This window comes from Sciurus carolinensis, chromosome X, assembly GCF_902686445.1.
Source record: "Sciurus carolinensis chromosome X, mSciCar1.2, whole genome shotgun sequence".
NCBI lineage: Eukaryota > Metazoa > Chordata > Mammalia > Rodentia > Sciuridae > Sciurus > Sciurus carolinensis.
In genome coordinates this window covers 4,155,875-4,183,512 of record NC_062232.1, presented here as the reverse complement: position 1 = coordinate 4,183,512, position 27,638 = coordinate 4,155,875, and the positions used below count along the sequence as shown (strand labels likewise).

Genomic DNA, 27,638 nt, shown 5'->3' with positions numbered 1-27,638 from the left:
GGGGGAGAGAAGGGAAGGGGAGGGGGAGAGAAGGAAGGGGGAGGGGGAGAGAAGGAAGAGGAAGCTCCAATGTATGAAATAACAGGAAGAGTGGAGGGGGGAGGGGGAGAGAAGGGAAGGGGAGGGGGAGAGAAGGAAGGGGGAGGGGGAGAGAAGGACGAGGAAGCTCCACTGTATGAAATAACAGGAAGAGTGGAGGGGGGAGGGGGAGAGAAGGGAAGGGGAGGGGGAGAGAAGGAAGGGGGAGGGGGAGAGAAGGAAGAGGAAGCTCCAATGTATGAAATGACAGGAAGAGTGGGGAGGGGGAGGGGGAGAGAAGGGAAGGGGAGGGGGAGAGAAGGAAGGGGGAGGGGGAGAGAAGGACGAGGAAGCTCCACTGTATGAAATAACAGGAAGAGTGGAGGGGGGAGGGGGAGAGAAGGGAAGGGGAGGGGGAGAGAAGGAAGGGGGAGGGGGAGAGAAGGAAGAGGAAGCTCCACTGTATGAAATGACAGGAAGAGTGGGGAGGGGGAGGGGGAGAGAAGGGAAGGGGAGGGGGAGAGAAGGAAGGGGGAGGGGGAGAGAAGGACGAGGAAGCTCCACTGTATGAAATAACAGGAAGAGGGGGGAGGGGGAGAGAGGGAGAGGGAGAGGGGGGAGAGAAGGAAGGGGGAGGGGGAGAGAAGGAAAGGGGAGGGGGAGAGAAGGAAGAGGAAGCTCCACTGTATGAAATGATAGGAAGAGGGAGGTAGGAGAGAGAGGGAGAGGGGGAGGAGCAGAGAAGGAAAGGGGGAGAGGGAGGGAGAAAGAAGGAAGGGGAGGGGGAGGGAGAAAGAAGGGGCGGGGGAGGGAGAGAGAAAGAAGAGGAGGCTCCATTGTATGAAATGACAGAAAGAGGGCGGAGGGAGAGAGGGAGAGAGGGAGGGGCAGACGGGGAGGGGGAGAGAAGGAAGAGGAGGAGGAGGAAGAGGACGAGGAAGGAAAACTAGAAGGAACAGGAGGAGGAGTTGAAGAAGGGGGAAGAGGGGAAAGGAGGAGGGGAAGGAAGAGGAGGAGGAGGAGGAAGAAAGAAGAAAGGAAGGAGGAGGAAGGTGGAAGGAAGAACAGGAAAATGAAAAGAAAGTTGAAGTGACAATAATCAGCAGCACAAATATACCTATATACACGTACTAAAACACGCGTGTAATATGTGTGTGTATCTATATGTATGTGTGCAACGCAGGGAAACATATTTAGATGGCTAAACATTTTACATCTTTTTGTGGTTTGTTTTTTATTGGTACCAGGCACGGAACCCGGGTTGCTTAACCCCTCAGTCACATCCCTAGCCCTTCTCTTGGAATTTTTTATTTAGAGCTTAAGGCCTGGCCAAGGTGCTGGGGGCCTTGCTAAGTTGCTGCGGCTGGCTTTGAACTTGAGATCCTCTGGCCTCAGCCGCCCCGGCCGCTGGGATCACAGGCGTGGCCGCTGCCCCGGGCAGCCTTATGTTTTACACTACTTTCTATTCACAGAGCAGCGTCCAGTGATCTCGTAAGACTGTGAATGGGATCAAGTTTTACAAATGAAGGAAGGCACGTTTAGGAGACAGGACCAAGTCACAGCTCCGACTGAAGACGAAGCCAGGACACCAGCTGCAGCGGCCAAGGGCCAGCCTGGCCTGTCCACTGGGTCCCAGCGCTCTGTCACTGCTCAGGCCAGATTCTGCACAGCGCTGTACAGGATGACACTTTTAATAGACCATCGCCTTCCTAAGGCAGGGCTACCGGAGAACGCCTAAGGAATACCGCCAGATCTCCCATTAAACTTGGGTGAGAGCCACCAACTCATTTATGAGATTTCAAAAGCTCATAAAAGTGGAAGGGCTTCTTTTAAAAATAAGTAATCCGATACTTGAAATAAAAAATGATGGATGCAGCTCTCTGAGCTTATTGCTCCTAAGGAAAGTCACCTCCTTTCAATCAAAAGCGAGCCCAGGGCTGATTCGTGGTCAAGTCCTCAGTCGGTGGGCTGCTGGAAGCGTCCTCCGTACAGGGGACGCTGAACGGTACCAGGACGTGAAGAACAAGACGACTTTCAGTCTTGGTGGGTCCAGAGGCTGGATTTGCATCCGCATCCTGCTTAGGTAAACACCAGGGATGAACCCACCACCAACTCTGCCCAAAAGACAGGAGGAGAAAACAGCCATTTCTCCCCCGCCCACCAAGGGCGTATTTTGAGACGTGCACCCCAGGAAAGGAGCCCTACACTGGTGCAGAGGACTAGCAGGGAAATTCAGAAGAGAGGAGGGCTTGCTCCAGGGGCTCATGAAGGCAGAGGCACAAGACAGCGCTGCCAGGCGAGGACTCAGGCTGACCCGGGCGGGCAGCAGCGAGGGAGGCGGGAGGACGCTCGCGCAGGGAGGGCCTTGGCTACGCAGCTCTGCCCGCAGGTGCCTAGCGGGGCCTCCCCAGTCCCCTTCCCTGCCCCAGTTCCCTCCTCCTCTTTCTGCTCCTCCTCATTACCGTCATCACGTGTCTCCTCAGTTGAAGATCTAGGATCGACATTTAAAAATAGAGAAAAGGCAGAGCGGAAGGAGCAGAAAGAGGAGCAGAGGTTGCGGGGAAGAGGAGAGAGAGAAGTTCCAGAGGAGGAGGGAGAGAAGTTCCAGGGGAGGAGGGAGAGAAGTTCCAGGAGGAGGGAGAGAAGTTCCAGGGGAGGAGGGAGAGAAGTTCCAGGAGGAGGGAGAGAAGTTCCAGGGGAGGAGGGAGAGAAGTTCCAGGGGAGGAGGGAGAGAAGTTCCAGGGGAGGAGGGAGAGAAGTTCCAGGGGAGGAGGGAGAGAAGTTCCAGGAGGAGGAAGAGAAGTTCCAGGAGGAGGGAGAGAAGTTCCAGGGGAGGAGGGAGAGAAGTTCCAGGGGAGGAGGGAGAGAAGTTCCAGGGGAGGAGGGAGAGAAGTTCCAGAGGAGGAGGGAGAGAAGTTCCAGGGGAGGAGGGAGAGAAGTTCCAGAGGAGGAGGGAGAGAAGTTCCAGGGGAGGAGGGAGAGAAGTTCCAGGAGGAGGGAGAGAAGTTCCAGGGGAGGAGGGAGAGAAGTTCCAGGGGAGGAGGGAGAGAAGTTCCAGGAGGAGGGAGAGAAGTTCCAGGGGAGGAGGGAGAGAAGTTCCAGGGGAGGAGGGAGAGAAGTTCCAGAGGAGGAGGGAGAGAAGTTCCAGGGAAGGAGGGAGAGAAGTTCCAGGGGAGGAAGAGAAGTTCCAGGAGGAGGGAGAGAAGTTCCAGGGGAGGAGGGAGAGAAGTTCCAGGGGAGGAGGGAGAGAAGTTCCAGGGGAGGAGGGAGAGAAGTTCCAGGAGGAGGGAGAGAAGTTCCAGAGGAGGAGGGAGAGAAGTTCCAGGGGAGGAGGGAGAGAAGTTCCAGAAGGAGGAGGGAGAGAAGTTCCAGGGGAGGAGGGAGAGAAGTTCCAGGAGGAGGGAGAGAAGTTCCAGGGGAGGAGGGAGAGAAGTTCCAGGGGAGGAGGGAGACAAGTTCCAGGGGAGGAGGGAGAGAAGTTCCAGAGGAGGAGGGAGAGAAGTTCCAGGGGAGGAGGGAGAGAAGTTCCAGGGGAGGAAGAGAAGTTCCAGGAGGAGGGAGAGAAGTTCCAGGGGAGGAGGGAGAGAAGTTCCAGGGGAGGAGGGAGAGAAGTTCCAGAGGAGGAGGGAGAGAAGTTCCAGAGGAGGAGGGAGAGAAGTTCCAGAAGGAGGAGGGAGGAGAGGCAGGCAGACAGAGGGATGGACTTCTGCTCCCAAGCTCCTCGGCCCTCTGATCTCAGGAGGCCACGCACAGAAAGGCCTGGCAGTGTGAGTCAACAACAGCACAGGGTCACGATGGTCCCCGATGACCACCCTGGGGTGTGCGAGGCCAGGGTCAGTGTCAGGGGACACAGGGAGGAGGGGGCCAGGTGGACCCTGATGGAGGCGGCGCTGGGAGGCCCAGGTTTCTAACGAGGAACCCAGCTGGGCAGAGGCTCTGGGGACACACTGACCACCGGCGCCCACGACCCACCCCGGACCTGGCCAGCTGCAGATGGCTCCAGCTGCGGAGATGCGGAGGACGGAGCACGAGACACTCTTCCACACTGTGACCTGAGTGCCCCAGACGGGCTGCGGGAGCCCCGTGGCAGCAGAGGCGATTCGAAGGCCTTGGGCTGCCCGTGACCTCGGCCAGCCTCGAGTCTGAGCAGGGCCAGAGGTCCTGGGGAGGTGGAATGGAACACGACCCCGACTTCAAGAATCCCGGGGAGGACAGAGATGCACCCCCAAAGCCAGGAGGGCCCACTGCAGCGGTGACAGCAGAGCTCAGAGGGAGGCGGCCGGAACGTCCACAGGGGGGAGGGAACGTCCACAGGGGGGCGGGAACGTCCACAGGGGGTGGGGAACGTCCACAGGGGTTGGGGAATGTCCACAGGGGTTGGGGAACGTCCACAGGGGGGCGGGAACGTCCACAGGGCGCGGGAACGTCCACAGGGGCGCGGGAACGTCCACAGGGGTTGGGGAATGTCCACAGGGGTTGGGGAACGTCCACAGGGGGGCGGGAACGTCCGCAGGGGGGTGGGGAACGTCCACAGGGTGGCGGGAACGTCCACAGGGCGCGGGAACGTCCACAGGGGCGCGGGAACGTCCACAGGGGTTGGGGAACGTCCACAGGGGGGCGGGAACGTCCGCAGGGGGGTGGGGAACGTCCGCAGGGGTTCTGGAACATCTACAGGGGGGCGGGAACGTCCACAGGGGTCGGGGAACGTCCGCAGGGGTTCGGGAACGTCCGCACAGAGGGGCGGGAACGTCCACAGGGGTCCAGGAACGTCCACAGGGGGGCGGGAACGTCCGCAGGGATCCGGGAACGTCCGCAGGGGGGCGGGAACGTCCGCAGGGGTCGGGGAACGTCCACAGGGTGGCGGGAACGTCCACAGGGGTCGGGGAACGTCCGCAGGGGTCCGGGAACGTCCGCAGGGGGGCGGGAACGTCCGCAGGGGGCGGGGAACGTCCGCAGGGGTCGGGGAACGTCCGCAGGGGTCCGGGAACGTCCGCAGGGGGGCGGGAACGTCCGCAGGGGGGCGGGAACGTCCACAGGGGGGCGGTCACGCCTGCGGCCGGTTCCCCAGCTGAACGGGAGCTGGCCTGCTGGGCAGAGGGCGCTGCCCCCCGAGCACGCGGCCAGGAGCCAAGGCGGTGAGACCCCCAGGCCTGGCCGAGGGCAGCGAGGTCGCCGGTTCCCAGCCGCCCGGATGGCGGACGCCCAGGGTTGGGCTGACGGCCACACAGCGCCACAGCCTGGCTTAGGGGGACGGTGGGAGCACCATTTAACGTCAGTCATCCGCATTTCCGTGGCCTCAAGATGGGGACAAGGGTCTGCCCAGCTCTCAGCCAGGCTGCCGGGCAGAGGAAAGGATAAAGTGCAGTCTGGGCTTGTGTGGACCACCGGCCTCACCGCGCACCCTTAGAAGCCAGTCCTGACGCTCAAAACGGAATGTTCTGGGAAAACACAGGAGGGAAAGACGGGTCCCCTGCATCCTGGAATATCAGCCGACTGAGGAGCACCTGGCCAGGTGGGGGGGGCCTCTCACGCCCTCTCCTGGCAGGACACAGAGGGATCTGGAGTTAGGACACACTGGTGGCTGCACAAAGTCAGCTCACGGGAAGGGGGAAGGGCGTGGCTCTAGAATTTCTGCAAGGGAACCCATCGATAAGTCAAGGTAGTGAACGCAGGGTCCTCGGTCATTGGCTGGGCACGGTGGCACAAGTCTGTAATCCTAGTGGCACGGGAGGCTGAGGCAGGAGGATCGCAAGTTGGAGGCCAGCCTCAGCAACTTAGCAAGGCCATAAGCAACATAGCGAGACCCTGTCTCTAAATAAAATACAAAAAAAGGGTTGGGGAAGTGGCCCATTGGTCAAACACCCTGCATTCGATGCCTGGTAAACTATAAAAATAAAAATAAAAGAAATAAAATCATCCATTGTGTTTCATCAAAATGCGATTACCAGTTTCAGTTGGTGGAGATTCTGTGCAGCTAAACGTAAATATCACATGGGAGAGAAAAGGGCCTGTGTTCACAGTTACATGTTTCTCTGCTTAGGACTCTGGGCTTAACGAGATTTGACAGCAGGTGGGTTTCGTGCCCACACTAGGGAGGCAAGAGTCGACTCCAGCCCAGACAGCAGCTGCCACCCCGTGTATGGAGGGTGGGCACAGGCTCTGATCTGAAGAGGCAGGGATGTCGATTCCTGTCCAATTACCGCACAGACAAACCAGGAGCCCCAGCAAGTCACCAAGCTCTGCAGTGCGTTTGATCGAGCTTTGAATCTCCCACTAAGCAGAGCAAACAGGTCTACGGAACACAGACGGGGATCCAAGTTACAGGGTTTGGACCCAATGACAGTGCAAAAGCCATCGCGTTCAGCGGAGGCCCCACCTCTGTAGTTTTGAATCTGGATCTCCTCCCAGGCGAGTGGAGTGACAGGTAGCTCCATCCTCCACCTCCCAGGTCACCAAGCGAGATGTCACCAAGGGAGACACAGTGCGCTAGGCTGCTCAGTTGGGGTGTTCAGCAGCTGAGCCGTGCCAACTCCATCTTCACCTGGGATTTCTTCAGTCTGTGAGCCACTGCACCACCTACCACCCGTGCAGAGGGCAGGAAGGGTACTGGCGATGGTTGTGGGATCAGGCACAAAGCAGACAGAGGACGCTGGGTCACTTACAACTAGCTTCCTAGGGACAGGAAGTTACGTCTCTGCCAAAAAGCAAAGGGCTGGAAATACATGTGGATTTCCGAGTGGGACACTGACTTGGGACTCCGTGTCAAGCCATTTTAAAAACGGACTCTGACTTCCCGGCTGCAGGAAGGGCAGGAAGGTCCACCGGGCTCACCTTGAGAAACTAACCCAACAGCTGATTCCCTCGTCGTTCTCGAACCTGGACTGGATCCCATTGTGGCCACACAGAGCAGACTTGACTGAAGAAAACAGTGTACGCCTGCCACATGTAACTCAAATGCTTGTGCAAAAGCCAGAATGTAGGCTGCTTTTTTTTTTGTCATCTCAGAAATATCTGTCCTGAAAATGAAAACAGAACAAGGACAGAACCACCTCCTTTTAAAATATGGCTGAGTTTTTTTTCTTTTTTTTTTAACATTTAAAAATATGGCTGAGAAGAACTGGAAATAACAGGATGGATGCATTAGGTAATTATTCTTTCACTGCCACTTATATGGAATATCTTCCCGTTACAACGAATGCTGCTGTCCAAGATCATTACGAGTTAACATCGCTCCTGTTTCTTAGAAAACCACAAGCCCGCTCACCTTTATCCAAGGCACAGGAAGTAGCATTACTTCTCCCTAAGTTGTAACCTATGTACGTTCACAGGATTTTCTCCAAAAGGGATGACGGAGGGCTTTGAATATCCACTGCCCTTCCTGAAGCAGAGGTGAAAAAGAAAGGGCAGACCGAGAATAGGGACTGGATCGGGCTGTTCTGCCGGCTCTTCCCAGGGCGAAGCTCACCCTTCATTTTTTGAGATCTGCTTTTCTAATTGGGTGTTTCTGGAACCAGACACCCGTGTCAGTGAGCTCTCTGTGGCTGTAACAAATACCCCTCCAAAATCCTGTTCCTGGAGAGCAACACAGTCCCAAAGCCCTATTCATGTTAAAAATAATAATAATAATAACAACACGGTGGGTGGGGCTGGGGCTGGGGCTGTGGCTGCAGCGTGCGTGGCGTGTCTGATACGCTCCTGGAACCCGAGGCTCCGGGCAGATTCCTCTATCACGTGTCGGCTTGGCCTCCAAAAGGAAGAGTTCCCGTCATCTTGTAAACCGGCAAAAAGCCAGCGCCGAGCAGCTCCGTGATGTATAGATGGTAACGAGATTAAAGGGATTGATTTATCCTTGGAGAAAAATCCCCAAAGCCGTCTGTAAACATTACAAATTGCGAAGGCGTAGAAGCCGGCGTGGTCCTAAAGCTTCCCTGCTCCTGCGGTGACCAGGAGCAGGGTGTGGGTGCACAGGCCACAGCCCTCGGGACCAACGCGCCACCCTGGCGTCCAGGGCCATCTGGCAGTTCATGGACAGGCACAACCCAACCCAGCCAGGAGGCTCAGGCTCCCTGCAATGCGCGCTTGGAGAGGGGCGGCTGCTGGAAAGTTCAACAGGAGCACCTTTCTGTTCCGGCGTCCGGCGCTGCGATGCCCACCTCCCTTTACCACGGAGGGGAAGCCCGGGCTCAGGAATGGATCCCGGGAAGCAAGACGTGCGGAAGGCCCGGCAGACGGGCAGGCTCTGGGCTCCCCTCCGCCAGCTGACCGCAGGGAGGTGCGCTTTCACCCGGGTGGGGGGGCGGGTGACAACTGCGTGTGTGACGCAGGGAAATCCTTTCCGGGTTCCGTGAGTCACCATTTTCCAGGACTTCTTCAAATCTCCCTGGCAGGTCATCCTGGGTTGACCTCAGGATCACATTGCTCCAAGGTGGGCGCCCGTGGGCTTCCGTTTACTTCTGTTCAAAGGCATCCCACTGGAAGTCCCTGAACTCAGATGGCTTCGGTGTCCTCGGGGTCATTAACTCATGCTGATGGCCCTGAGGGAGATCCTGTAAGCCCTGCCGCTCCTTCTGGGAGGCACGAGAGGGGCTGATCCTCTCCAGCCGCTGAACGCCTGCGTGTCTTCCTCACAGGGAGCAGCCGCAAGCGTTCTGCCGTCGGCCAAGACCAAGGCCACCGAGCAGGCCTGGGGCCCCGGATCTGCACTGGACAGCGAGCAGCGTCCTGTCTTGTCGACAGTCATTAACTGAACCAAGGCTCTGGTACCTCCAGGTGTGTTCATTTCTTTGCTAAGTGAAGAAAATGCAAACAGAAGTCTGACCCGGTTTCTGCTCTCCAGTCTAGTAACAGACGGACTGCAAACAAATCGTAACAGCACAGCGTGGCCCGGATGTGACCGAGGAACCGGTGTGCTGCGGGGAGCAGGCAGAGGGGCATGCGGCAGGACCCGCAGGATCGGGGACAGGGGGAACGGCCTTCCATGTCTCTTTCAGCGGCCCTGTTTCCTCAGTGTCCTGGGAAACGTATGGACCTTCCTCTTTTCAAGCAGCAAATTATAAGAACATAGCTGTCTTTTTGCAAATAACAAGCTTCCCCTGTTTTGGAGGGGCCACCGGAGGCCCAGGAGAGTCCCCCCAACAGCCCTAATGTGCTGAGAACGGGCAAAGTCTCCGCAGGGTTCGCGAAGGCTCTCGTGCGACTTCACAGTCCACCCTCCAGCACATCAGAGTCCATCTGTGAGGTCCACCCAGGACAGTCCCGAGCAAGACCGGCCAACGCTCCCGTCTCCTGCAAGGCTGGGAACGGGGTTTCTGGTGACCAGGCGGACCCTGGACTCCACAAGCAGGCACGTGTCACTGGCTCTTTGCGGTGCCAAATCCGCGGGTATTTGTCACCGCCTGCAGCAACGATTTGCGCGGGTATAGAGGACAGAGGAAACAAGGGTTTACTTGCTTTGAGAGGAGAGAGAAAGAGGCTTTGCTTATTGGAGAGAGACTACACTTTCAGAAATCCACGTCTTCTTAGTTCTGCTGCTTCTGCTTCAAGGTGCGTCCTGCATCCTGTGAACTAAGGGTGCCTCTATCTAGGTGCTTTAGTGATGCGTCCCGCGTACTGCGGTCTGTGATCTGCAACCTAAAGATGTGTTCTCAGTTCTCTGCTCTGCGATCTGCCTTCTGCCGCTGCCCCTACTCGCTGCTTCTATCTGCTTGCTGCCTCTTCTTCTTCCTTTCTGCTAATGGCTTCTCTGCTTACTGCCGCTCCTTACTCTCGTGCCTTACTTACTCACTCTCGTGCCCCCGCCCACTGCCCGCTTATATTCCCTCCAGGAGGCGGAGGGCGGGGCCACGCCAGTTGCAATCAGACGAGGAGCCAGCTGACCCATCACGGCAAAGGTTAAAACGAGCAGGCCCGAGCAGGCGTGCTCGGGAACACCTGTGCACGCGTTGTGCACATGGACTTAACTGAATACGGCCAGTGATAAATCACCTGAGTGTGCGTATGTCAGTTAACCTCCTCACTGCCGATGTGATCAGGCGCCGTTCTGGCTGGCACAGCCCCCAACAGGCAAGGCCCCTTGTGGGCGCTTGGTTTGCAGAGCTGAACTGCAACGTCTTGGTTTGCAGAGCTGAACTGCAACGTCTTGGTTTGCAGAGCTGTACTGCAACGTCTTGGTTTGCAGAGCTGAACTGCAACGTCTTGGTTTGCAGAGCTGAACTGCAACGTCTTGGTTTGCAGAGCTGAACTGCAACGTCTTGGTTTGCAGAGCTGAACTGCAACGTCTTGGTTTGCAGAGCTGAACTGTGACGTCTTGGTTTGCAGAGCTGAACTGCGACGTCTTGGTTTGCAGGCTGAACTGCGTAGTCCCAGAAGGCAAGGCTGGCTTCCTGAGACCTTCTTTTCTGACTGGCTCATCCCCAACAAGCTCCCCGTCTGAGTGCGTCGGCAGGACGGACGCAGGACCTCCACGTGGCAATGCTGAGTCGGCCGAGACGGGGACACAGAGCCTTCTGTTCTGAAGGTTCTCGTTACTGTGCAAAAGCTGTCCTCTGAAGTGTCTCTAACAGCATCCGCCTGGCCGTAGGGGGCTGGACAGGGGTCCAAGCCGAGTCCCTGAAAGCCCAGGTCAGACGCTGTACTGGATTCCGTTTCAGACGGGAACCAGATTCTCTTCACCAGCGAGGGGACCACACAACTGATCACCTGCACTGTGACACCACAGGAAAGGGGCAGGGTGCCCTTATCAGACGGGACGCTGACGACAGACGTCCGCTGGAACGGGCCCAGCCAAACTGCGGCCACCCTCGGGATCAGAAAACAGTTGCCCGTCCAATTCCAGCACCGTCACCCCCGGCAACACGCTGAAATCATGCGGTCAGAAGGCGGGCATCCACACGCAAAGCACACGCACGCATCACCTGCAGACACGCACGCACACGCGTAAATGCACCACGTACACGTGCGTGTGTCCCGGTGCGACCCCAGATCACGGGAACGAGATCTCTGAACGGGGGGATCTCTGGCACGCTCCCCACAAGAGACACCCACACACAGCGGGGTCGGGAGCAACCACCCTGTCCAGCTGGTTCCGGAGGCTGGACTCGGGGCACCGGCCAGGGTGGATTTCTGTGCCTGCCCGCTGCAGCTGCTACACTCTGGGTGGGAAGTGACCCCAGGGGTCCACCTGTTAAAGGTCCTCGGCATGGTGCTGTCGACAGGCGGGCTTAGCGGGAGGGCCTCGGCCCCGGGGGTGCCCCTGAACGAGACGGTGGGACCCCAGCCCCTACACTCTGCCCTTGCTTCCCGGCCACCGTGAACTGAGGAGGTCTGTCCCACCAGCTGCTGCCTCAGACCCAGAGCAACGGACAGAGAGACCCAGGACTGAAACCTCTACAACCGTGAGCCAGTGACCTTTCTGCCTTATCAGCTGATCACCCAGAAACCTGACCAGCGCCACTATCGCATGGAGCACAAGACACTGAATACCAATAACGACCGTCACTTGTTCACGGTATTTTATCAACAGTATCGCCCTTGGTCTTTATTATTCTCACATCAACCCAATGATGAAGCTGAGTCGGCTGTTACGATCAGTGTTTTAGACACGGGGAAACTTGCTTAGGAAGACTCCCCGCATCCTGTGAAGTCAGACCAAGGACGACAGAGTCATCGCTCTCGTCCTGAGCCTAAAGGGCGGCAGGTAAGAGCAGGTCGGGCCCTCCTGCTGCGTGGGTTGAACGTGACCTCCAGCACTCACTGACTCAACGGACAAGTAACGGAAACTCTCAGAACATCCAATCCAAGATGGGAATGATATTAATACTCGCCTCACTGGATTTCCAGAAATCTACGTGGACGGGCTCCGAGACGTGCCCAACAAGCACCATTACCACCACCTCTTAGTACTGCCCTGCTCCTCCTCCACCTGCTCTCCCTTCCTACCATCGTCAATACTCCCTCTAGTACTACCACGGCCACAACGATAAGCCCCAAGGTCTCCCCAAAACACGTATGTTCAAGTGCTGGCCCCCACAGGGTGAGGACCAGGAGCAGCGCCATCTGTGAGCAGGAAGCAGCCTCAGCAGCCCCGAGTCTGCCCCGCCTGGACCTGGGCTGCAGCCTGCGGAGCTGAGAGCGGTCAGGTCTGGGGTCCATCAGTCCCGGGCTGGGGGGTCTGGTCAGTCCCGGGCTGGAGACTCACACAGGGATGCACCAGCCCTCTGAGCAGGGCAGGGACCTGAGTGTGTGTCCCCAGGTTCCTGTGCTGAGTCCTCACCAGGAGCTGGTGTTGGAGGTGGGGCTTTGGGAGGGGCTGAGCTCATGGGTGCAGCCCAGGAAGGGGACCAGGATCCTTCTACAGAGACCAGAGAGCCCCCTGCCCGTCCACCCTGTGAGGACCAGGAGCAGCGCCATCTGTGAGCAGGAAGCAGCCTCAGCAGCCCCGAGTCTGCCCTGCCTGGACCTTGAACTTCCAGCCTCCAGTACTGTGAGACATTTCTACTGTCTACAAACTACCCAGGTCACAGCATTTTCTGATAACAGCCCAAATGCACTAAGACACTTTCTGTGCAGGATAATACACAAGCTGAATTATCAGGAATCCCTTTGAACTAATCTTTACCTTGCTCCCTCTCGAATCAACCAAACGGGAACAGAGTTCAAATAAGGCAGTGCACGAGGTAGACACCGCCCAGAGGGGTCATCTCGGGTAGTCCCCGGCAGGCTGGCCCAGGACCAGACTCCAGGGAGAGGATGAGCTTTCCCACCCCCTCTGCCTCCGCTCAGTGCCCCCTCACAGGTACCAGGCTGCACCCCGGGCAAAGCCACCAGGTCCAAAACCAGCCACCCACTTCAGACATGCCCACCGAGGGCAGGGGTCCAACTCTAGGAAACGCTAAGAAAAATCAATTCTCAGGAAACACTCTGTCCCCAAACTGCATCACTTCCTCATTTCCCAAGAGTTTATTTATTTGCAAACTTCTATGGAGTCATGAGACCTGCCTGGCTCGTCCATCCCTCCATCAGGGTGCCGGACACAGGTGTGTGACAAGAGAAAGTGAGAAGAGAGCACACGCTCTGTGTCATCCTGGTTGTGCAAATGAAATCTGTTATGCCACATTAGCTCCAATATACGAGTATTTTAATAAGGCCAGATCCATAAACTGCAGGAAAAGGGAACTGCAATTCTAAAATGCATTCGGTTCCGAGGAACTGGAGTTCTTGAGGACCTCGCTCTCAAGGAAAGGAAAGCACTGCTCAGTTACAAACTTGCCACCTCAGCCCTTTCATTTCACTCTCCCTTTAGTAGTTGATATTTGTCAATATGTCTAATATACTAAAGATAATCAAAGAGCTTCGTGCTAAATAGTAAACAAGATATGAGCCTGCTCTGTTTTTATTATATTATATTGAATATTAATTAATATTGTATTAATATTAATATTATAATAGAATATTAATAAACATCTTGCTATGGTTTAGGATAATAACGCATTAATTAAAACGAATAGCATCCCAAGCTTGTTAGATATGTTAACTTGTTCAGCCTTATGAACTTTCTATGATCTGACCGGAATCATTACCCATGACATATAGATTAAGACACTGAGGCACAGAGAGGTTAGGTAAATTTCCTAAGGCACACAGCCAAAGGAGGGAGGGCCTGAATTTAAACCAGCAGTCTGCATGAGCGAGGGAAAACAGAGGCTGACCTATCTTAAGACAGGTCAATGAAACCTGTGGTCCAGGTGTGTGTACACATGGACAACTATCAATAGGCGTGGTAATTGAGTATTTTAAAATGAACTAAAAAGGCACACACACACACACACACACACACACACATACACACACGCACAGCAAACTGATTTCAAGAATCGTATCTGAGTTCTGAGGTCTAACTGTGGATGGCTTTTGCCCGAGCAGTGCCTTTGCACATGCAGCCACAATCAGCCCTCTGACTCAGATGGGCCTCTGGCTGCAGAGGGTCTGGGGCTGACATGACCAATTCGCAAGCTGCATGGAGAACCTGCTCCGGGCACCCAGAACTACCTGGATTTGGGGCAGAACCACAAATCCCCAGTGACGCATGCATGGTTCTGTCAGAGATCCTACAGACAGACAACCATAAGCACTTATTGAGCATCTACTGCATGCCTGCCTCTAGGCAAAACCCTGGGGAAAGGAACAGGTGGCTGACCTTGCCCGGTTCACCCTCGTCTAGAGAGAAAGACCCGCATGACATCGAATGTCCACCACTCTCCTCTCTGTAGGACAGTCCACAAAATACCTCTAAACCCACGGAGGCAATTCCCAAAGAGCCTCCACTTTTTCTGGGACTGTGACAGAGTCCCAGCTAAGGGACCTGCTCAGTTCTTCCCCCACCTCCACACTGGAATTCCCCCGACCAGGGTTCGGCCAAAGAATCACACAGTGTCCACGTGGGACCTGACCCCAGGGCCTGGGCTGGGTGGGACCTCACGCGGTCCTGTTCTGCCTCCCACCTGAGACTCACAGGCCTGGACTGCAGGGCCGTTGTCACTTATCCCCCGCCATGGACGGCGGCCCCCCGGGGTCATTCATCACATACGCTTCTCTGGGACACACTCAGCACCACCCATACCCAGTGTAGGGAAATGCCAGCGTGCCCAGCGCTTTCGACCAGTGCCCAGTAAACACAATGGAACACACGCCTTCACGGATCACGGAGAGAATTCTTAGCTCTCAGCCCGGCTCTGCTGCAAACCCGCTTGCTGCAAGTTCTGACAGGCGTGCTGGAAAACACAGTCCTTTCCAGACCGCCTTGTCATTCAGACAACTAACATTTCTAGCACGAAGGTTCCTGGGAAGCTGTAACTCACGGAGACACCAATTCCGGCATCGCTGGTTGTTAGCCGGAGGTAAGAAATCCTTTGGGTGGTGAGACAACATTGAAAATTCTCAAACGAGAACATCTAACGTAACCACCGGGCCCTTCTCATTCACGACCATCGCCCAGGATGACACCCGTAAATCTGGGTTATAGATAAGGTGCCTAAAAGCAAAGTGGGCTGCACAGAATTAATACTAGGACATCACTGAACATACAATCACTCAAATTATTGGTGTTTCTCTGGTTAGATTACATCTTATATTGGCAACTTCTTATGGACTGCTTCAGGTTTCTAGGGCAAGAAATTTCTACAAAGTGAATTTAAAAATATGCTTACCCATATGCATGGAGATACGTGTGCAGTTTTCATGGGTTATCAACATTGTATTTATGTCTTTTAAATTTTCTCTGATGAACATGTTTCTTTGGAATTGAGGGGAAATATTTTGCTTCTTTAAAAAACAAACCAACCCCCTGCTTAACCTCCAACAGGAACACAAAGAACTTACACTTGTTTTCATAAAGTAAATGCCCCCCTTTGAGTATATATGCGTGTGCACAGGTAGAGTTGGAGTACCTATGTTCTTTTAAAAATTCTTTTTTCATAAGGATTCATCTACATTTTATTTCTTATTCGTTCTTTTTAGACACACGACAGTGGAGTGTATTCTGACCTACGACACATACAAGCACCTATGTTCTTGACCTGCAGATTCCAGCTGCAAGAACTCTAACCTGGAGAGCTAACTCCCAGGTACTGAGGCTCGTTACTGTGCGACTCTGACGCCCGTCAGTGAGCATTAATGACGTTCATTCTCATTTTTAATTTGATTTTCTTCACCTAAAAAACATTTTAAGAAGATGGGTCCACAAAGTGGACTGAATGGAGTAACTACCATCAGGTAATTCAGTGAACACAGTCAATAAAAGTTAACATTAAAAATGGTCTAAGTAGCTACCTACGCAGAACCAAATGCTTCTACCCTAGAAATCAGTAAGTACTCCGCAGGGTCAAGGTAACAGACGTGAGGGAAAAGGGAGAAGAAGACCAGTGCTGAGCCCATGTGCTTTGGTCTGACGCCTCCACGCTTCATTTTGATCAGGAACCACAGACACAAAGCACCCGATGAAACACGTGTAAAATGATCTGGAAGCCCCCCCCATCCCCCGCCTTCTCCGAGGAGACGACCCGGCGGGTGGGAAAGCCCGGGGGTCCTGCTTTCTGGAAGGAGTAGGCCCACCTGACCCTGAGACTCCTGGGCTCTTCCCAGCCTGGGGATCCCAGCTCCCCGTGGGTGACCTGCCAGTGGAAACCGTCACTGAGCTCAACAAACATCTTGAAGACCCGGGCAACCGATTTTCGCACACAGGTCAGACACCTGTGGGTCAGTTTTGGTGGGGTCATGCACGTCACCTTGAAGGACACATTACCACTCTTCTCCATGTCACTCATTAACAAGGGCAAACACTTCTGAGCCCCCGCTGCCCTTCCCTGCTACTCTCATAACCCAGTTGCTTGGGGGAAAAACTCAGGGAGCAGAGATTTTCTCAACTCTTTGAGAACAGTCAGTGGGTAACGAGAGGGAAGGCACAGGTAAGTTTCCCCACAGAGCACGTCATGGGAGCAGGCTGTTCACTTCTCGCTACTGCAGTAGATCAGAGGACAGGCTCTGAGCTCTGCCTGGAGCCGGCAAATCCTTCTGGGCTCTGCACCCCTGCTGCCCAGACAACCTGCGGAGAGCACTGCTGTGGTGCTCACCGTGTGTGTCAATCGAGCTTCAAAATGTACCAGAAGAAAAGTGTGCAACAGACCAAGGCACCTACCTCTATCTAATGATTCCGTACCTCATTAGGAAGGGGCAAACGTTCCCAAAACTTTTCAGATCTGAAATCTGAACCACTCTGGTTCCAAGCAATTCTGAAACACATCACCCCGAACTCCAAGGAAACAACGCGACCAAGAAAGCCTCGTCTACCCTTTCCGACTCACACGTGGGGGTCCCCAGGAAACCCTCTAGCTCCTTTTCCTCTCCATCCTTCCTCACGCGGCAGGTTCAGGGTGCTGGATCAAGAGGTGACTGAAGCCCGCCAGCTCCCTCTGCACGCACGCTGTCCGGTGAGAAGGAAATGCCCTTCCGTGTTGGGCTGCACGGCAGGGATCCCACGTCCTAGTTCCACGCTCTGAGACGTGTCTTTAAACCAGCGTCAAGGCCACGTAAACGGGAAAATGCCAATCATTTACGATCTCAGTTTTTCTTCCCTTAGGGAGAAACTAAAGGGCAATGCAAATATCTATGCAGGTGGAGGGAGGCAGACCCCAGAGGAAAGGAGAAGCTCTGGACGCTGCTCCCCGCTGCCGGGTTCCCTGTCTTGGCACATTCCAGACCTTCGCACATGCACGGGGGCTGGGAGACAGGGGCGGGGTCCTGGGGAGAACTGCTCTGTGGCCACGAGGACCCGCCTGGTCTCTGTGCGGCTCCGGTAGCCACCCTTGACGGAGGGCGGCCGGACAGGCAGTTCCCTCGTGGGTCCTCAGGAAGATTAAGTGCACCCCGTCTGTAAGGGGGTGACATGGTGTGGATGTGAGGTGTCCCCCAAAAGCTCACGTGTGAGACGACAATGCAAGAAGGTTCAGAGGGGAGGTGACTGGGTTGTGACCCAGCTGGTGAACTCACCCGACTGAGTGGTGGCTGCAGGAGGTGGATGTCAGGGGTCTCCATCTGCATCGGGCCAGTGGAGTCCCTCCCTCCTTCCTGACCACCATGGGACCTGCTGCCCTCCACCACGCTCTTCCGCCATGAGGCTCAGCCTCACCTTGCGTCCCGAGGAATGGAGCCAGCTGTCTGTGGACTGGACCTCTGAAAGCACGAGCCCTCAGATGCACTTTTCCCCCTAGAATTGTTCTGGTCCGATCTTTTAGCCACAGCAGGGGAAAGGCTGACGAAAACAGGTGGTTAAGAGCAGCGCACGGTCAACGCCAGGCACGTGTAACATCCAAACCAACACAAAGGTGACGCTTCACTTCTTTCAACGGCATAAGATATGAAGCAAATCAAACTACATACAGAGAGCGTTGACACTGCACACCGCGATGATTTGTCATTCTAGAACAGAATGCAAAGAAAAAAAAACCAGACATGAGCCAAACGCTGGGCAAGGGTGCAGGCTACAGAAATGACCGGTGATGGCCATGATCAAGGCAACAGCTGAGGAAAATACAGCTGGTCTGCCTGTTAAAAACCGGGGCCACTGAGCCTTTGTGCTCCTCTCTGACGTTGGAAAGTATTGCTCTCAACAATTAAGAAAAATGCTACTTTAGCTTCTTTTCTAACATTAGTAACATGAACGTCTGCCTGCCTGTGTTCAAAGGATGGTGAAACCAAGTCGGGTTCCCGTTCAAGAGTTCTCCTGTGAACAAGCTCATACTGTACAGAATCTGACTTTTTTCTATGATAAAACTATCTGGAGTGTATACGTGTGAACACAGAAGTTTCGTTTTCTTTAAATTTTTTTATTTGTTCTAATGAGTTGCACATGACAGCAGAAGGTATGGATGCATTTTGACAGATCACACATAAATGGAGGGTCATCTCTCATTTTTCTGATGGTCCATGTTGCAGGATCACATGGTCATGCAGTCACACATGCACATGAGTCATCATGTCTGTTCACTCTACTCTCCTTCCTGCCCCACACCCTTCCCTCCCTTCACTCCCTCTACCTAATCTAAAGGAACCCTATTCTTCCCTAGCCCGCCTCCATTGTGAATTAGCATTTGCATTTCAGAGAAAACATTCGGCCTTTAGTTTTTGGGGGTTTGGCTTATTTCACTCAGCATGATAAGTCTCCAGCTCCATTCATTTACCTGCAAAAAGCTTTTTGAAGAACCTTGAACTTCCAGTACACTGGGTGCCTTTGGCTTCTGGAGTTGCTAAGTGGGAAGTGAGTTTTCTATGTGGCTCCTCTAAGTTTGCTTCTTAACAGGGCACTTGTAAAGCAGGCCAAGAACGCGAGCGAGCACACACTGTCAAGGTGAGAAGAGAGAAAAAAAAAAAAAAATACTGGAAGGAAAGGTTGGTGCTTAAAATAACCACCTCAGTGGCTCTGGCTGGCTCCGGTGTGGGAACCCAGACATGCAGAGCGGACAGGAGGCAGGACTACGTGGAGACGGGCGCCTCCCGTAATGAATGCTGCTGCAGCAACTTTGACCCTGCCGACCTTCATCCGCGGAGGGCCGGAGGGCGAAGTCTACGTTTTCATTATTTTACACTGGACCAGAACTGGGGAAATAGTTTAACCCCAGGAAAAAAAAAAAAATCCGAACCCTTCCGTACAGTTCAGCAACTACTGTCCCAGAGCACAAACCTTCCCTGAGGGTCCCCGCGCTGACGGAGGCTTCCGAGTCTTCGGGAGGTTACAGCCTCCCGTGCACACCAGCCTAGGTCCCTCTGGAATTCCACCATGACTTCCACTTCAGATGTCCCGACCGCCTGTTCTTCCTGAGGTTTGTCCAACAGGCAACGTGTCTACAAGCTCAGGCTAGGACGGTGTGTTTGTGCTGTCAGTTAAGACGAAGATCAAGGAGTGCTACTGGAAGTTTCTGTTAGCAATATATTCACTGTTGGTTAAAAAAAAAAAAAAAATCCCCGAGAAAACCTGCGTGGACGTCCATCAAACGCTGACCACGTGCTTTCTGCAAACCCCTTCGGGTGGAGGCTCTAGGAAAGAGAGGAGGAGAGGATCTGGGGCCTCGCCTCCTCAGGACGTGCTTTCTGGTGTCTCCCGTCCTGCCGTCGAGCACGCGCACCCCCCAGGTAGCTACTTCCTAGGCTCTATCTGCAGGATGAGATCCCCCTGAGGATTCTAAGCGCCGCGGCTTCCCGCAGGGAACCGCACCGGGACCACGTGCCTCCGCACGCAGACCGGGTGAGCGCGCCTCGCACCTCCTCTCATCCAGCACGGCCCGTGAAGACGCCACAAAGCCCCACCCGCAAACGCCGATTCCACGCGGGGCAACGTTCATGCCAAGGAGCACGGACTGACCACCAGAACCCACCCAACGTGCGCGATCCCCCGCTGTCTGCAAGGCCTGCGGGCTTCCCACCCGGGCTCCATCACCCCAGGGTGGACCGGCTGCTCACACTGAGGGTCCAAGGGCGTCACCTGCTAACACCAGCAGAGGACGGTGCTTCACGTGAGTGCCCGGAGGCCTGTGAGCTGGTCCAGGTACACAGCCCCAGTGCTGTGGAGGTGGTGCAGCCTCTGAGAGGCAGGGCCAGGCTGGGAGCCGGCCCACCACGTGGGCAGGCCCTGGAGGAGATGTGGGAGGAGATGTGGGAGCTGCAGCCCCTACTCGTCCCCTCTCCGCTTCCTGAGCACCTGAGGTGAGCAGGCTGCCCTACCACACACCCTCCTCCAGGATGTTCACCAGCCAAGTGAGAACTGACCTCTAACTCTGGGAGCCAGAATAAATGTCTCTATCCAACTGATCACCTCGGGTATTTTGTTACAGCAACACAAAGCTAGCCAGAGTCTTTTCTACCTTTTGGAGGGAAACAGTGACAAGAGGACTTTTCCACTAATGAGCTGAGAAGATGCAGGAAGGCTCGCAGCCTCTCGGGGATGTCCCGCCTTCAGAATAAAAGCAAGAGGAGAAAAACAGAGATGTGACCAAAGCTGACAGCACTCGCTGAGGGCCTGGATCCGCCGCATCCATAGGTAGCCCTAACTTCCCAACTTCTCACTGAACGGAACCCACATCTTTTCTTCTGCTATGCGAGTTAGACATCTGAAACATGCAGGTTGAAGAATCCTGACCGTAAGACACACTTACTAATGTTTCTTGCTCACTTTAAGATGCTGACAAAGAACCAAGAGACACTGACCCTGCTCTAAATGGACTCTGAACCAAGAAGTAGGAATCACGTCCTCGTGATTCATTTCAACTCAGGACCTTGGTCAATTACCACATCGCCTCTTATAACACTGTGCTAGTACAAATTGTGTCCCATAACCTGCTTTATGACCCAGCTTCCGGGACAAGGGTATCAGAAAGAGTTGGTGTTGTCATTGATCCGTGGGGAAAGCTAGCTTTCATTAACTGGTAGGCCTGCTTTTATTTAATTTTTCCAAGACCTAGACAAATTCTCTACAAGCTACATATACACAAGTTCACACATCTCTTAAGAACTCTTACCACTATTGAGTAAAATTATAAATATGCAAATATGAACACCCAGTATAGAGACAGAGAGAGAATTGAAGGCAGCGTGAGATGCGGGGTAGCCAGTGGCGCTGCGCGACACGCAGGAAGAGCCCCGGCTTCACTCGCTCCCTCTGGGGAGGATGTAAGGAAAGCAGGCCCCTGTGCAGACTTTGGAACGGGGAAGGCCTGCTGTGCGTCTGTGGTCTCTCATCACTGTTATAAGTTACCTGAGAAAATGCATCAAGGGCTGGCGTGCGGGAGGGAGGCAATAAATACAGCGATCATCAACGGTAGGATTCCAATCAACAGGGATGGACATTCGGGAAAGCCAGGCCTTTTGCAAAACAACATGCTGTCATCTTAGGATCTAGGACCCAGACCTTGGGAACACCCAAGGCTACCAAAATGAGTGGAAGCTCAAGTCCCGTATATAAAAAGGCAAGACATTTCCACATGGACACTGCCTACGAACGTCAATGAGCGCTGGACTTACATCACGATACAACAGAAATGCTGTGCGAATCGCCATTCTACTGCATCGGCAGGAAACAAAGACAAGAAAGGAAGGGTGTACACGCTTAACCTGAGTCAAATTTTTACAACATATTTTCTGTCTGCGGCTGGTTGATCTGTGTGTGTGGAACCCACAGATAATCAGGGTCGACCGCAATGACTCAACCAGGCATTGGACTATGGCGACTGAGAGCGTCCTGGAACCAATCTCCAGGGGACACCAAGGAACAACCGTCCACCCAGAGCCTTACTTTCTCTCTTTGAAATGAGGTAGTTGAATCACTGAACGTTTTGGCATTTCGGATGTTTCTTTTGATAAGAGCTCAGGTAATGATTGGATCCAGTACACGGAATGAATCTATGTGGGCAAATTTAACGAAGCATCCGGCACTAAAGCAGTTCATCTGTTCCTCACCTCACAACATCACTTGAGGCTGATATCATTTCTCCAACGATCTCCACTGTGAAAAAAAAAAAGTCTTTGAAGGCTAGCAGGGACTACGCGTGTGGGCGTATGTGGACGAGAGCAGTCAGGGCCAGAGAAACACCATGTGCAACAACATCTACAGGCGTGGAATACAGATGCTCTCTCTGAGATTTTAAGAAATAACCTTTTGGACTTCACCTCACCACCTGGCCACCAGGGATCTGAACCCTCTGTCTATGTAACATATTGTTTGAGGTACGCACCTTTGAAAGTTTACCTGCTTGTTATAGTTTGGTTACATGGTATGACCCAAAAGTGCGTGTATAAGACAAAGCAAGAAAGTTCAGAGATGAAACAATTGTGTTTTGACAACTTTAACCTCATCAGTGTAGTGATCCCTCCTATAGATTAACTGGGTGGTGACTGTGGGCAGGTGGGGTGTGGCTGGAGGAGCTGGGTCACTGGGCACCTGTCTTTGGGTTTATATCTGGTCCCTGGTGAGCAGAGCTCTCCCTGTTTCCTGGTGCCACGTCCTGAGCTGCTCTCCTCCTCCAGGCCCTTCCGCCATGATGTTCCACCTCACCTTGGGCCAGAGCCATGGAGTCGGCCCACCATGGACTGAACCTCTGAAACCATGAGCCCCAGATAAACTTTTCCTCTTCCATATGTGATTGGAGGAGCTGGGTCACTGGGCACCTGTCTTTGGGGTTTATATCTTGTCCTGGTGAGCAGAGCTCTCTTTGCTTCCTGGTGCCACGTCCTGAGCTGCTCTCCTCCTCTGGGCCCTTCCGCCATGATGTTCTGCCTCATCTTGGGTCAGAGCTCTGGAGTCAGCCATCTGTGGATCCAGCGCACTGAAACCGTGAATGCTAAATAAACTATTCCCTCTTCTAAAACTGTTTTTGTCAGGTCTTTCGGTCAGAGTGCCAAAAAAGCTGACTAAAACACTGTTCTGTTTTCTACTTACTTAAAGCATCCATTGTAAGCACTATAATTAAGGAATTTTTTAAAGTGCATTGTAATTTCACCTAATAGTGGGGTTCACCGTGACATTATTGATAGATGCACAACGTGCTCTCATTGCCAAGCACCCCCCTTTCCCTCCACACCCCTCCCCCATTCTCTTTCCTCTACTTTTCTGGTCTTCCTTCTGCTGATTTACACACAGATATATATTTTTTTTAATTTTTTATTTTATTATTTTTTATTTAATTTTATTTTTTTATCTGTTCTAATGAGTTGTCCATGAGAGTAGAATGCATTTCTGCATTTTGATAGTTCACACATAAATGGAGGGTCACCTCTCATTCTTCTGACTGTCCATGTTGCAGGATCACATGGTCATGCAGTCACACATGCACATTAGTCATCATATCTGCTCACTCTACTGTCCTTCCTACCCCACACCCTTCCCTCCCTTCACTCCCTCTACCTAAAGTACCTCTATTCCTCCCTAGGCCCCCTTATTGTGAATTAGCATCTGCAGATCAGAGAACCTTCCGGATGGACTCTTCACTGGTATATTATGAGCTACGTGGGGGGGTTCCTCAGGACGCGCTCGCTCGGGCGCCTGGCACCTCTGTGTCCGTCTGCTCCCCAGTTCTTCCCCTTTCCTGCCTCTCCTCTCTCCGCTCATCCTCGGCCTCCACTTCCCTGACCCCTCATCTACTTCCATGAGAACCTCTTATCTTTGACTCCCTTTTTCTCCTGAGCTTCTGCATGAGAGAGAGAACAGAAGACTTGACTTTCGGAGCCGGGTTGCTTCCACTTAGCACGACGCCATCCAGGTCCCCACGTACAGCGAACGTCATCAGGTCACTCTTCCTTATGGCTGAGTGAAGCTCCCCGTGCATACGGCCCACCTCTTCCCTACCCACCGTCTGCTGATGGACATCCAGGCTGCTCCCACGACTGAGCCACAGAGAATTGTGGCCCTATAGATACTGAAATGCATGCGTCGCTAGGTATGTTGATTTCAATTTGTTTGGATAAAGGAGGAGGAGATTTCAATACCACACAAGGGCGGGGGTGGCCTTTGCCCGTCCGCTCTTCAGATCCAGGTATGGCGGGTGTGCTCACAGGTTCACAAGCCCAAGCCTGCTCCTCGCCTGGGCCCTCTCCGCTCCAATTCCCTCAGCCCTGCAGCGTGAAGCCTGCTTCCTTCCGCCACGTGACCCTCCGTCCTCGGAAACGGTGACGTGTGGGAAGGGCTTCGGCCTCTCTCCCTGTGGCTCCAGAGGGGGAATCCCACCCCTACCCTGTGGCGAAGTCCCTTTCTCAGAACCCCCGGGGCCGATGCTGGACCCTACCTCCCCCAGGCACAGAGACTGCGCACGCCCAGGCTGTGCGCGCCAGGAGCCAGGAGCGTGCCCCCGAATGAAAGCAGCAACTGACCGTCTGGACGCTGCGTTGGCATCAGCGCGCCCGATTTTAAGAGGCGATGACGGGGGCCAAGGGTCAGCAAGCAGAAGCCAGGAGGGCGGGCACAGAGGCGACGACCCCACGCCTGACAGAGGCACTGACGCGTCTGCAGACGTAAAAATGGAGCAACACCGGGAGGAAAGCAGACGGGAAGGGCAGACTGGCCCCAGGAATTCTGCCTCCCTGACCCCTGACGGAAGCACAGGAGCCCCCTTTTCCACAGTGGCGTGTCCCAAGGACCTCGGTGGATACTTGAGGCCACAGACAGGACTGGACCCGGGGTACAGCACCGCTCTTCCTCTGTGTCCTGCACACGGCCACACAGTCGGGGCGAACCGGCCGCTCCCCGGGCTACCCTCCCCCCAGTGCCTCCTTGGCATGGCTACTCTTCTGCTCTGGGGCCCTTACCAAGCGGAAGAGCTGTGAGCTGAGGACAAACTCGGCCACGGCACAGCAGCAGCGGAATTGAGACCCCAGAGGGCAACCAGGCAGCTCAAGGGAAGGGAGGGGACCCCGAGCGGACACCCTGGACCGAGGGCCCAGTCCCCTGCTGAGCAGGGGCACGAGACGCTGCACGAGAAGCAACTTGGAACTCACCACGCATTTCCTTTTGGGGTTTTCCGCTTAATAGTTTCTGACAGTGTCTGAGAGCAGCTGCGGTGTGGAGAGCCAGCGTGAGGATGGGGGGCATCTGCCGCACGGGATGCGGTCTCCTGAGAGGGTCTGGAGCGCTTTGTTTACGTGCTGGGCACGGTGACAGAGCCTCCCAGAGCCCAGGGTCTCCTGCCGTCTAGCTCAGTGTGGTACCCGCTGGGCACCCAGGCCTGGCTGTGCAGCAGCACAAGATCGGCCGCTCCAAGGACGCAAGAGAGGCTGCCGGCCCCTGGCCCTGCGTCCTTGAAGATAAAGGTGAACTCCCGTCAGCTGTCCGCCCTGTGCAAGCACCAACTTCCCACACGGCAGACGCTCAGTAATTAGACGCTAAGTGGCTACACACAGCAGTTCAAGATGAAATTACTAGGGGGAAACAGAAAAGCAAAACTAAGCCAACACACGACTTAAGAAAGGGTCTTAGAGGGCAAGGACGTCCCGACCTTCTCAGACCACATTTTAAATCCAACATTCAAACAGGTATTGACTGATCCCAAACCAGGCACCACGCGCGGTACGGAAAGGAGAACGGAACTCTTCCGAACGTGAGGGAGCTGGACCTTTTAACTCACCACGTGGAAACGGGAGTGGGGACGGAGCAGACAGCAAAAGAAACATGCCTAACATGTGAAGAGTCAGATCGCGGAGCTCCAGTGGGACTTACACTTGGTGGGGTCACACCTGGCCAGCAGGTGTGGCAGGAAGCGGTTCCCCTGAGGTGAAGGGTGCCCGGGCCGGGCTGTCCATCCCGGCTGCGCAGAGCGGATGTGTTCGCCGGCTTTCTGAATCCATCAGTGCCCGCCACTCTGCCAACACCGACCCAGCTTCTGTTTCTGCAAAAGATAGGCTGCCCTCAGTCTTTCCGGGCCCCAGACCACTTTAACCTAGACCACGATCTTAGTCCACTCGGGTTGCTCTCCAAGAGGACCAGAGACTCTGTGGTTCAACGCCGACGTGAGTTCCCACAGCTCAGAAGGCCAAGTCTGGGGTGGGGTCTGCTCCCGGGGCGGGGGACCCCCGCCTTTCTGTGTAGCTGTACCTGTAGGTGGTAGAAAGAGGGCTTTGGAGGAGTCCCTTTTCTAGGACCACTGATCCCACTCAGGAAGGCTCCAGCCCAAGGACCCACCTCCGAACACCATCACACTGAGTGTGAAGATTTAAACACAGTGATTTGGGGAAGCATTGAAACACCCAGGCTGCAGCAACTTCAACCTGAATAAATACCCAGGATATAGTTAAAATGGAGACTGTTTTGGAGGTGCAGGACTCTTCTCTTCCTATCAGCTTTCTGGAGAATGCTATTCTCAGGAGGATCACAATCAGAGCACAGCAGAACACTGAAGGACGGAGATTTGTCCTCTTATTTCTTGGTATTTTCTTTGCCTTCCCTTTACTACGTTCTCAAAGTGATTTTTTTTTCGCGGGGGGTGGGGGGTGGGTAACCAGAGATGGACTTGACCCCTGAGCCACCTCCCCAGTCCTATGTTGTATTTTATTTAGAAACAGGGTCTCACTGAGTTGCTTAATGCCTCCCTTTTTTCTGAGGCTGGCTTTGAACTTGTGATCTGCGGCCTCAGCCTCCTGAGCCTCTGGGATTACGGGCATGGACCACTGTGCCCAGTTGTTCAAAAACTGTACATGTACAATCAGAAAAATGAGAAATCAACTCCATTTTTTGCACGACTTCTCAGAATGCATACATGCATTCTACTGTCGTGTACAAGTAATTAGAACAAATTTAAATCTTCTTTTTTTTTTTAAGAATTTTGGGTCATCCAGTTATACTAGGCCCAAGCATCAATTTTCAGGCTCAATGGCCTTAGCAGACTTCCACAAGGAAACCCCAAATCCCTGAATTCCAGGAACACTGTTGACAGGAGGCGTTCCGGACCTCAGGTGGCAGCCCAAAAGGGGGAGAAAGGGAAAGCAGAACAAAGCACCAAGGCAGAGGCCATCTGGTAAGGTCTAGGCTTGCTCTCTGGTTGGCTTGAGAGGCACTGTAGCAGCTCCTAGACTCTCCTGCGTAATTTGGTCAGAGAAAATCTCCAGTCATTAAAGCAGGAGAACCGCAGGACCTGCAGCTGCAAAGTCTGGGGAGCCTGCAGCCCGGATTATGAGGAGGAGGCACGACTTGGGAACTGCCCGAGCCCTTCAAATCTGGGTCGGGGCGTCAGGCACCAGAGCAGCTTCTTCAGTCTGACCCACAGCCAGTAGCGACACTGGCCCCAGCTCCTGAAGGGCCTCTGTGAGCACGAGCTTTAAAAGTTAGCTTTTAACTCCCACTCGTCTCCTCCCCTGTTGCAGAGGAGACACCCAGAAAGCTCAGAGAGATCGCGCATCCTGTCCAAGGTCACACAGCCCAAAGGCAACCGAGGATGGGAAAAAAAAAAAAAAAAAAGCTGCCCCCAAGTCACGGTCCAGCCTTTCCAGAATGTGCTTAGGAATTCAAAAACACCAAGAAGGCCTTGAAAAGCCGCGGTGGGCACGGCCCCCACCCCGCCCCTGACTCGGTCCTGCGGAAAGGCGGGACCTTCCTT

At 54.2% G+C, this 27,638-nt stretch overlaps 1 long non-coding RNA gene across 7 annotated transcripts in view; it reads right to left on the bottom strand.

The window, feature by feature from the left end:
• The window catches only part of LOC124971791 (uncharacterized), a 291,699-nt gene that overhangs the window by 263,778 nt on the left and 283 nt on the right, over window positions 1-27,638 (bottom strand). For 5 of the 7 annotated variants that reach the window (XR_007106365.1, XR_007106367.1, XR_007106364.1 and 2 more), the window contains exon 2: window positions 25,766-25,934. This is a non-coding gene — a long non-coding RNA (uncharacterized LOC124971791). Of the gene's footprint in view, window positions 1-17,702; window positions 17,989-18,749; window positions 18,909-23,473; window positions 25,468-25,765; window positions 25,935-27,638 lie in introns of those variants that run through there. The other 2 variants (XR_007106366.1, XR_007106370.1) reach the window with 2 other exon arrangements.